Source organism: Choloepus didactylus, chromosome Y (assembly GCF_015220235.1).
Source record: "Choloepus didactylus isolate mChoDid1 chromosome Y, mChoDid1.pri, whole genome shotgun sequence".
NCBI classification, from domain to species: domain Eukaryota; kingdom Metazoa; phylum Chordata; class Mammalia; order Pilosa; family Megalonychidae; genus Choloepus; species Choloepus didactylus.
The window spans coordinates 44,305,908-44,317,909 of NC_051335.1; positions in this window are offsets into that span (position 1 = coordinate 44,305,908).

Genomic DNA, 12,002 nt, shown 5'->3' on the forward strand with positions numbered 1-12,002 from the left:
CTAAATTAAATCACTGGAGCCATATAAATGAGCTGACAAACAGAAGGAACTCAGTGCAGCTGTGAGTGACATTTTGAAGTGCAACTGAGAGTGACGTTTTGAAGAGGAGCTACAGCCAAGAGGGACACTTTGAAGAATGCACAGGATCTGAGAGAGGAACTGCAGCTTACAGAGACATTTTGGAGACAGCCTTTGAAAGCAGACTTTTGCTCCAGAGAAGCTAAGAGAGGACAAACGTCTCAAGAGCAACTGAGAGTGACATTTTGGAGAGAAGCTGAAGCCTAAGAGAGGAATGTCTTGGGAGAAAGCCATTTTGAAACAAGAACTCTGGAGCAGACGCCAGCCACTTGCCTTCCCAGCTAACGGAGGTTTTCTGGACACCATTGGCCATGCTGCAGTGAAGGTACTCGATTGTTGATGCATTACCTTGGACACTTTATGGCCTTAAGACTGTAACTGTGTAACCAAATAAACCCCCTTTTATAAAAGCCAATCCATTTCTGGTGTTTTGCAAAAAGGCAGCATTAGCAAACTAGAACACCTTCCTAGATTCCTCATATGTTAACATCCAGTGTAACCACAGTACAATGATCAGAGTCAGGAATTAACATTGATAACAACAGTATTAACTAATCTAGAACCCTTATTCAAATTTCACCAATTGTCCCATTAATGTCCTTTTTCTGGACCAGGATCTGATCCAAGTTCACATTTTGCATTTTGTTTTCAAGTCTCCTTAGTCTCTTTATCCTGGAACAGTTCCTCATGACCTTGACATTTTTGAAGTGTACTAGCCAGTTATTCTATAGAATGTCTTTCAGTTTAGGTTTGTCTGATATTGCCAAGTGATTAAATTTCAGGCATTTCATTTTAGCAAAACACCACAGTTGTAACAGTGTTCCCTTCACAGTGCTTCATTTCTGGAGGCACATGATTTCAATTTGTTGCGTTATTGGTGATGTTAATTTTGATCACTTGGCTAAGGCACTGCCTACTAGGTTTCTGCACTGTAACATCACTATTTTTCCCTTTGTGATTAATACATAATTTGAGGAATAGTCCTTTGACGCTAACTAAATATCCTGTTCCTCATCAAACTTTCACCCCACCAATTTAGAATCCACTGATGATTCTTTCCTGAAACAATTATTATTGGGCTGTTTTTCCATTACCATAATTTCCTCTTCAGTTGGAACATTGTTGTAATGAAGAGGTTCCCCTTTGCCCCATGTATTATTTATTAAAGTATTAAAGTATTTATTTACGTCATGCAGACTCAGGGATTCCTATTTTATCCTGTAGGCAATGATCCATTAGTAGCATTATTTCCTTTTTACCCAGATTTCCCAAAGTTTGGCTGTTGGGAGTCCCTTCATGTCAGGAATTAACACTGGTACAACAGTATTAAGCAATCTAGAATCCTTGTTCAAATTTCACCAGTTGTCCCATTAATGTCCTCATGTTGGTTCCTGCATCCTTTTCACATTTCCCCATCATTCTTGAGCATTTTCTTAATTTCTGGCACCATAAAATATTCCAGGCTCATCTTGTACTTTCCCTGCCCTAGTCTTGGAATCAGCCATTTTTCCAAGGAGCTTTGGTTTCTTTTATCGGAGAACAGTATTAGAAACCAAGCTCTGGGCCCTTCCATTCTGATACTTTTGGTTACTGTAGTAAATGAACCAGAACTGTTCTGTCTTTCAACAGGTGGTCTCTGCTCTCTCTTCAGGCTTGCCTAAAGGTCCCTGCTATTATTTACAGGTAGAACTGTGTTGTCCAACATAGTTGCCATTAGTCACATCTGGCTATTTAAATCTAAGTTTACATTAATTACAATTAAACAAAATTACAATTTGGTTCTTCAAGCCACCTTTCAAGTCCTCAGAGTCGACTTAGAATATTTCCATCATTGTAGAAAGTTCTTTTGGACAGTGGTAGGCTATGTGCCGGTTTGGATATATTATGCTCCCCAAAAAGCCATATTCTTTAATGCAATTTTGTGGGGGCAGATTTATTAATCTTTTTGATTAGGGTGTGGCTTCTTGTTTGAATGTTTCCATGGAGATTTGACCCCACCCAGGTAGTCTTGATCTCAGGGTAGGTCTTGATTAGTTTATTGGAGTCCTTTAAAGGAAGCTGTCACAGAGAGCAGAGAGATCAAAAATGCCCCAAGATATGCTAAGCCAGGAGACCCAGATGCTGGCTGATGCTTAGAGATGCTTGGAAATGTGGACAGAAGGACACTTGGAAATGCTAAGCTAAGAGAAACCCAGAGACATTTTGGAGAAAGCCATTTTGAAATGCAACCTGGGAACAAAGAAACAACAGACACCAGTCATGTGCCTTCCCAGCTGACAGAAGTGTTCCGGATGCCTTCAGCCTGTCTTCAGTGAAGGTATCCTCTTGTTGATGCCTTAATTTGGACACTTTTATATCCTTAGAACTATAAATTTGTAACCAAATAAATCCCCTTTATGAAAGCCAATTCATTTCTGGTATTTTGCATAATAGCAAATGGAACTGGAACAGGCTAGAAGGTGTCATTCTGGAAGGAATGACAAGGAACATTAGAGTCTCAGTAGAAAGGACTATACCAGAGGCATGCTTCTCAGTGGATGCTACTTGTGAGTGAAAGTGTCCTATCGGAAGTCATAAAAAATGGTGAATAAAACTAATGAATTCTCAGGGGATTATAAGGGCAGGACCTCCAATAAATGAAATTCAGGAGTGCATTTTAAATGGAGCTAAAAGAAAATCTGCAATTTGTTAAAGAACACGGCGCTATATTTTACTTATTCTAACTGTAATATATCTTTAAATGAAAAATAGGTTTGATAATCCTCAGTCATTCCTCTTTTCAGGATATGATTAGATAAATGAAATTTGTACACATGACCATGTCAAAAATATAACATTTAAAGAGAAATTTCATTTACTTGGTATGGCTAGCCAAATATTATGTTGCAAATAGATTGCTCTTTGTGGAAATGATGCCTGTGAAGTCCTCTTAGGAAATAGGTTCGGTACCTGTTCTATGACTTTATTGATAGTAAAAGATGTTACTTCCTGGCAGCCAGGAACATGGGCAAACTTTGGGGATATTGATAAAACACAGATAGCCTCACAGACAAATACTGCAGATGAAACCAAGTGTGCCGGTTTGGATGTATTATGTCTCCCCAAACACTTTGTTCTTTAATGAAATCTTTTGGGGCAGATGTATCAGTGTTGATTAGATTGGAATCTTTGGATTGGATTGCTTCCATGGAGATGTGACCCACCCAACTGTGGGTAATACCTTTGATTAGATTATTTCCATGGATGTGTGGCCCTGCCCATTCAGCATGGGTCTTAATTAAATCACTGGTGCCCTATAAGAGCTCAGACAGAAGGAGCTCGGGGCTGCAGCCTAGGGAGACATTTTGAAGATGGCCATTGAAAGCAGACTTTTGCTGAAACTTTGGAGATACTAGCCCAGAGTTTGCTCCAGAGAAGTTAAGAGAGGACAAAATGCCCCAAGAGCAACATTTTGGAGAATGTCATTTTGAAATGCAACCTGGGAGCAAGCAGGTGCCAGCCATGTGCCTTCTGAGCGAATGGAGGTTTTCCGGATGCCAATGGCCTTTCTCCAGTAAAAGTATATCCTATTGTTGATGCCTTTGTTTGGACAGTTTTATGGCCTTAGGACTATAATTTTGTAACCAAATAAACCCCCTTTATAAAAGTCAATCCATTTCTGATATTTTGCATAATGGCAGCATTAGCAACCTGGAACACTAGCAAAGGCAAACTAGATCTGCTGTCAGAGTAGACATGCTGATAGGGCAGTAAAAAAGTATTTTTGGCATTCCAGAAGCAATAGAAAATACAATAGTCAGGGCTTTACAAAGCCTTCAAATGGAAGTTGACTCTGGCCCTAATGATTACTTAATAGCCATGGAACTGGATTTACTGACCATACAACAAAGATGCTTATGTGTGTTAATCAGTGAAACAATGCACAGAAACAAATCAAACAGGCCCAGTAAAACAGAGCATACATAATAAAGAAGCTCAGTGCCTTAGGTGGTGTACTCTAGAAAGGGATTTTGGTGCACTTGATTTGTGGAGGGAGTGCTGTTAAGGAAAAACTAACAAGGGACGGAGTGAAACAGGGATAGGAAAAGGAGAGAGCTGAGCAAGGACATGGTTTCAGGTGATGTCTAGCCTTGGCCTTATCCACAGGAGCAAAACCCTGCAGTGATCCTTCCTGGAGGCAGGGGACAGGGATTTTGTATCCTAGTATCACTGGCTACCCAGGAAGAGGGGGATTATTGCCTCCCAGGCTCTCATTGAACAAGGGCAAGTCACCAGAATAAGGTCAAAGGTATAAGCTGCAGTTGAAGCAAATGTGGGATGGGGGCACTAGTTGGTAAATGGACTGGGCAGGGCACCAATAGCACTTACTACACCCAGGTCCATAGGCTATATGAAATAGCTAACACTGAATATAAGATATTATGGGATTTTGTTTGCAAGTACTTTTCTAACGTAAGAAACTACTTTAAAGGAATATCAGCATGGACATAAATAATGCTGGTAATGATTATATGTGTACTGTGTAAATTAACACTGCCAAATTTCCACCATTTGTTAGAAATTTAAAAAGTGATTAGACAACAAATTCAATTAATGATCTCAGCACATAAAGACAATGAGATGTACCTTTTTTTGACCAAGACACATCCTTAAAGCATATCTAAGTAAAAAAGAAATAGTTCCAAACCTATCTGGGACACTTTTTTTTTTTTTTTGTAATCCACAGACTCATTCTGAAAAAAACTAACATTTCTGATAAAAGGCTTAAGCCATTTTCAGATGAAATTTAATGGGATTAAGATGTTTTCTGGGAAGCTAGTTCCCCATCCACACTGCTGATTACCAGGAAAGAGCCTAGTAACTTTTAACTAGACACTTTTTTTTCTTTTTGTACTCTGGTCCTACAATAATTTTCTAACCATTCTTTTTCTTACAAAACGTCCTCACTAATAGTAAATTGGCTAGCTAGGGGTCTTTTCTTTTGTATGCAAGATTGTTGTAAAACTTTGACGCATAACCAAAACTATATTGTTTAAACACTTCTTAACAATACCAAATGCTTATTAACTCTCAAAAGGCAATAAATTATGCTGTACAATGAAATCTTGTAAGAAAACAGAGGATTAGATTATCAAATCAGACTCACACAAATCAGAGATCTTACCCAGTATTAAGTTTTATTAATAACATCAAGGATACAGATAATTGTGAGGCACAGGGGAGAAGGGAAGGGTACAGAACTGTCAATGCACCTCCCCAGACCCTCTTTTTTGCTGCATTGGATGCACTCTGGGTCCATATTAACATATGAGGTCTCTAAGAGATGTGTGCAATCATATCCTTTATACAGAATGAGCTGTCTTGTTTTCATTTTCATTTTCTACTCAGTGACAGAGCTTACATGACATTTTCCAGGAACCCATAAATCCATAGATATCAAGTTTATCATATGCAATGCTAGACCAGGTATATCCTGCTAAAAGCATTCCATGGATAACTACTCTCACTAGCAAACATCATTAGTTTGTTTACCATGATGTCTATCATTAATATGTTTACAAGAAGCTTTGACAGGGTCACCCACCCTCTTTCCTATGGTGCTCCTTTCCCCAAGTAATTGGAGAAAAACGATTGCAGACCTGATGCTTAATCCTTTCCTTCCCATCTGGAAAATTGCACATTAGCTTAAATTTAAGGACATTTTATTTATTTATTTATTTATTTATTTATTTATTTATTTATTTATTTTAAATAAACAGTTTGGGGGTTCCTCAGAAAGTGTTGTTTTGTTTTGCTTTTAATTTTTGTTCTAGCAACATATATATTACCTAAAATTTCCCTGTTTAACCACATTCATTTATATAATTCATTGGTGTTTATTACATTCACAGTGTTGTGCTACCTTCACCACTATACATTACCGAATTTTGCCAGGTGCTGTTTTAATTGCTTTACATACATTAACTCATTTAAACTTCACAATGGCTCTATCATGTAGCAACACATATTACTCCCATTTTACATATGAGGAAAGTGAGGCCCAGAGATTTTAAGGAGCTTGGGCCAAGTTACACAGCTAGTAAGAGAGAGAGTCAGATTTTGAAGCCAGGAGTTAGAGTACAAAGATTTTGCACTTAACTTCTATTCTATCCTGCATCTATAAGGATAGTTACTAATCAAACCAAGGATTCTTAGAGCATATTTTTAGATTATAAAATTGGTTAAAAAAAAAAGAATAAATATCATCATCCTATCATTGGGCTAGAGCTCTGTTAACAGTTAACATTTTGAACTACACATATTTATGCCTTTTTTCCCTTATATACACAAAATTTGAATCATACTATAAACAGACTTTTCAACTAGTTTTGTTGAATTAAAAATACACGTTGAAGTGATGGTAGCACAACATGGTATACGAAACTAACAGCATTGAATTATATATTTGAATGTGGCTAAAAGAGGAAATTTTAGGTTGTATATGTTACTAGAATAAAAATTTTTAAAAACATAGACTTTACAACACAGTGAATCCTATTGTAAACAATGGACTACATAGTACAATTGCAAAAATGTTCTTTCATGAATTGTAACAAATGCACCACACTAATGCAAGGTGTCAACAATAGGGTGGTATGTGGGAACTCTACTTTCTGCAAGATTTTTCTGTAAGCCTACAACTTCTCTAATTAAAAAAATGGAAAAAATACACTTTCAGAAATTTCCCATGGTATTATTTTAGTATGTTTTTAATGGCTGTATTAAAATATGAATATTTAAGGACATAATTTAGAGTCCAGGCAAGCATTTAGACTTTTCCACTGAAAATAAAATGAAGTTTGTGTACATACAATATAATCTTGGGGTTACAATTGAAATGTATCAATTGTAGTATGCTACTATTATAAAAACTGTTACCAAATATAAATTTGTTTAGCTGAGTCTGGATAAAATTATAAAATTTACACAATTATACAAATGTTTTTACCTCCACTTTGTGTGTGGGCTTTTAAAATTTTTATTAGAGAAGTTGTAGGTTTACAGAAAGATCATGTAGAAAATACAGAGTTCCCATGTATCCACTCTCATTTTTAACATTTTGCATTAGTGTGGTACCTTTTTAACAACTGATGAGAGAATATGATTATAATTGTACAATTAACTATAGTCCATATTTTAAATTAAGGTTCACTGTGTTGTACAGTCCTATGGTTGGTTTTTTTTTTTTGTTGTTTTGTTTTGCTTTTAATTTTTGTTCTAGCAACATATGTATTACCTAAAATTTCCCCCTTTTAACCACATTTAGATATATAATTCACTGATGTTTATTGCTTTCACAATGTTGTGCTACCATCACCACTACACATTACCAAAACTTTTCCATCATCCCAAACAGAAACCCTGCACCAGTTAAGAATTAACTCCTCACTCCCTACCCTACCCCACCCCCAAAAACCTGTATTCTAGTTTCTGACTCTATGAGTTTGTTTATTGTAATTACTTCAGATCAGTAAAATCATACTTTTTGTGTCTGGCTTATTCCACTCACATGATGTCTTCAGTTGTCACCCGTGTTGTCACAGGTATCAGAACTTCATTCCTTCTCATGACTGAATATTATTCTGTTGAATGCATATACCACATTTTGTTTATCCATTCATCTGTTGGTGGACATTGGGTTGCTTCCATCTTTTGGCAATTGTGAATAATGCTGATAAGATCATTGGTGTGCAAATATCTGTTGCAGTTCCTGCTTTCAATTCTTTTGGGTATATACCTAGAAGTGGGATTTCTGGGTCATATGCTAAGTCCATACATAACTTTCTGAGGAACCCCCAAAGAGTTTCCCACAGCAGCCATGCCATTTTACATTCTGTGCGTGGGCTTTTAAAGGTGTAATAATATCTGATACATTTTTCTAATAATTATTTATCAACTTAACTGTATTTTATCTCTTATTTTGATTATATCTCCTAATATTCTTGAGTCTTTGGGAGCTTAAATTAGTATAAATCTAGGTTAATGAGTATTTTATTTTGTACAGTCTATCTTAGAATTGCCTGTAATATATGCCTGTGTCATATATATGGAGAAGAATTAGATTGGGGGGTTCAATAATAGTACTATGATTGCAGTTTTAAAAAGTCTTTGTATTTTACAGATATATAATGAAGTATTTATGGATGAAATGGTATAATATCTAGGATTTGATTCAAAAGAAACCATTGTAGAAGGGGAATGGGTAAAGGTGTATATAAAAAGGATTGGACATTAGTTGATAATTGTTGAGGTTGGGTAATGTGTTCATGGTAAAAACTTTCCACAGGGTATTTAACAATATAAAACAATGGATTTTTTTTTTTAAATGTGCACAAAACTCTGACTTAGAAATTTCTCTTCTAGAAATTTATCTAAAGGAAATAACCAGACAAGGGCAGAAAAATGTATGTACAAGAAAGTTCATCTCAGCATGTTTATTTTGATTGTTTTATCTATACCTCCTATAAGAAAAAAAGAAATGTTACTTCAACAAAATGAAAAAGAAACCCAAATATAGGTAGAAACAAAAGAAAACAGTGGCAGCTACAGAGTGAAAACAATAAAGAAGTTCATTTTCCTCTATTTGGGTGTACTTCAGTGGAAAAGTTGGGAATCACCCTGAGTCCTGGGGTGAGAGAGAAGAACCCCTGGTTCAGCTGTTCCACATATGGTTTGTATTCTTTCCTCCAGATATGATTCTTTAGTTAAATATCCTGATGACCTCCTGGAGACTTAATCCTGTTCCTTGAGTTTGCTGACCCTGCATTTGGAACCTGCTTATGCATAACTTTTTAAAAAGAATAATTTCAAAATTATAGAAAAGTTTCAAGAATAGTACAAAGAACTGCTGTATATCCCTCATGAATATGCATTCACTGGCTTTTGAAATTTTGCCCCATTTGCTTTCTTTCTCTTTTTATACATACACACACTTTTTTTCTGAACCAGTTAAATTTCAGACATGATGTCCCTTTACAGCTAAAAACTTCAGTATGTATTTTCTGAGAACAAGGACATTCTCTTACATAACTACAGTACAGTTATCAAAATCAGGAAATTAACACTGACACAATATTATCTAATACTCAATCCATATTTACATTTAGCCAATGACCCCAAAATATCCTTCATAGCAAGAATTTTTTTTTTCTGAACCAGGATCCAATTCAGGATTATACATTACTTTTAGTGCTTATGTCTCTTTAGGTGCCTTTGATCTGGAAAAGTTGGTTCCTCAAGCCTTTCTTTTTTTCTGTTTGTTTGTTTTCAGGGTTTTTTTTTTTTTAATTTTATTGCAATATATTCACATACCATACAATCATCCACAAAGTACAATCAATTGTTCACACTACCATCATATAGTTGTGCATTCATCACCCCAATCAATTTTTGAACATTTTCATTACTGCAAAAAATAAAAATAAAAACAAAAATACAAGTAAAAAAGAACACCTAAAATATACCATCCCCCCATCCCACCATATTTTCATTTAATTTTTGTCCCCATTTTTCTACTCATCCATCCATACACTGGATAAAGAGAGTGTGAGCCACAAGGTTTTTCACACAGTTACATCATATAATCTATATAGTTGTAAATCATCTTCAAGAATCAAAGCTATTGGGTTGCAGTCCAACAGTTGCTATTTCCTTCTAGCTATTCCAATACACTAAAAACTACAAAGGCATATCTATACAGTGCATAAGAATAACCTCCAGAATGACTTCTAGACTGTATTTGAAATCTCTCAGCCACTGAAACTTTATTTTGTTTCATTTCACTTCCCCCTTTCGGTCAAGAAGGCTTTCTCAATCCCATGATGCTGGGTCCAGACTCATCCCCAGGAGTCATGTCCCACATTGCCAGGGAGACTTACACCCCTGGGAGTCATGACCCATGTAGCAGGGAGGGCAGTGAATTTCCTTGCAGAGTGGCCAAGCCTTTGTTTTTTAAGACATTGAACTTTTTGAGCAGTATAGGCAAGTTGTGCTGTAGAATAGACTTCAATTTGGGGTACTCTTCTGTTTCTTAATGATTAGATCAGCATTGTCTGTAACAGCAAAGTAACAACAAAAAAACTTAACTGCATAATGATGGGGAAATAGGTTAAATAAAATGTGATACATCCACAAAATGGACTAGTATGTAGACAGTAAGAATGACGGAGGAGCCTGCCCCAATTGACATGGTGGAGTGAGCTGGTCCAGAGGTCCATCCCCCCACGGAAGCTTTGAATAGCCAACAGGAATTGAAAGAAACATTTTTCTCAAAGCTCCAGAAAATAAAGGACTGCAGTAACAAGCTGGGTACCAAATCAAGAAAAAAAGGTCATTTAAAAGCGTTAGGATGGGGTAAAGCAAGATGGCAGTATAGAGAGCTGTAGAATTTAGTTAGTCCTCTAGAGCAACTAGTAAATAACCAGGCACAACTAGTAAATAATCTGGAACAACTGTTGGGAGACATCCATGAATGGACACACATCGTACACCAGCCTGGAATGGGTGGAACAGCTGAGATTGTAGCTCAGAATCATAAGTAAAGCTCCACAAACCTGGAGCCAGTGCCCCTCCCTCCTCAGGCAGCCAAGCTGAAACACTGCCATGAGAAAAAAAGAAACACATTACAGGGAAAGTAACTTAACTTAGCTCAATTGGGGTTTTAATAAACACATTTGGACTACTGAACACAAGCTACAAGCATGGAGCAGAAAAGGAGGCAGATTCCTTCCAGCAGGGAGGACACAGGGCTGATGGGAAAAAATACATAAATAAATAAAAACAGAGACTTTTGGAGATGCTGACCTCAGAATACTGGAAAACGGCTCTATCCCAAGGAAATTGATGAGCTGGGGACCGGCTCTGAAAGGGGCTTTTGCTCTTTTTCCATTTTATTTTCTCTCATTCTAAGCAGGCCATTAGAGAAAGCCTCAGGCATCTTTAATTCTGTGCTGTCTCAGGCAAGGGTGGAGTTAACAGAGCCAGAATTACAAAGGAGGAATTCAAATGGAGAAGATAACTCCCAAGGGGGTGTATCTTCCCTAAGAAAAGGGGGGTGGGACCAGCTCAAGTGGCAGCCCTCCCTCAGAGAATTTAGACCCCAGGGCTTGGGGGAAAACAAACAAACAAACTAGAAACAACTTAAGCTTGGCTTCCGACATCCTGGGCACCTACCCAGGTAAGGGTCAACTGTGAATTAAAGGGACTGCACCTTTCTATGCTGGTGGAGAGCTGGGGCTGACAAGTGCCACCTGCTGGGCTGGACGGGGAAAGCACAGAGTCTAAAGACCTCACGGGAAAGTCTATCTTCTAGGACCCACCCTCAGGGAAACCTAAAACTGAATACACAGCCTCCTCCTGAGACCTGAGCCCCACTGGTCTGGGAGAATCTGATTGGGACATTCAAGAAAACCAGATGCCTAGACAACAGAAAATGAAAAATCACACTAGGAAAAACAAAGATATGGCCCAGTCAAAGGAACAAACTTACACTTCAACTGAGATACAGGAATTGAAACAGCTAATTATTAATCAAACAAATCTCCTAAATCAATTAAAAATCAATCCAAAAAATCAATTCAACAAGTTGAGGGAAGATATGGGAAAAGAGATGAAGAATATAAAGAAGACATTGGGTGAACACAAGAAATCGAAAGTTTGAAAAACCCATTGGCAGAACTTATGGGAATGAAAAGCACAACATAAGAAATGAGGGACACAAGGGTAACACACAGCAGCAGATTTCCAGAGGCAGAAGAAAAGATTCATGAATTGGAGAATAGGACATCTGAAACCCTACACACAAAAGAACAGATGGGGAAAAGAATGGAGAGATGTGAGTGACATCTCAGGGAACTGAGTGACAACATGAAGTGCATGAATGTATG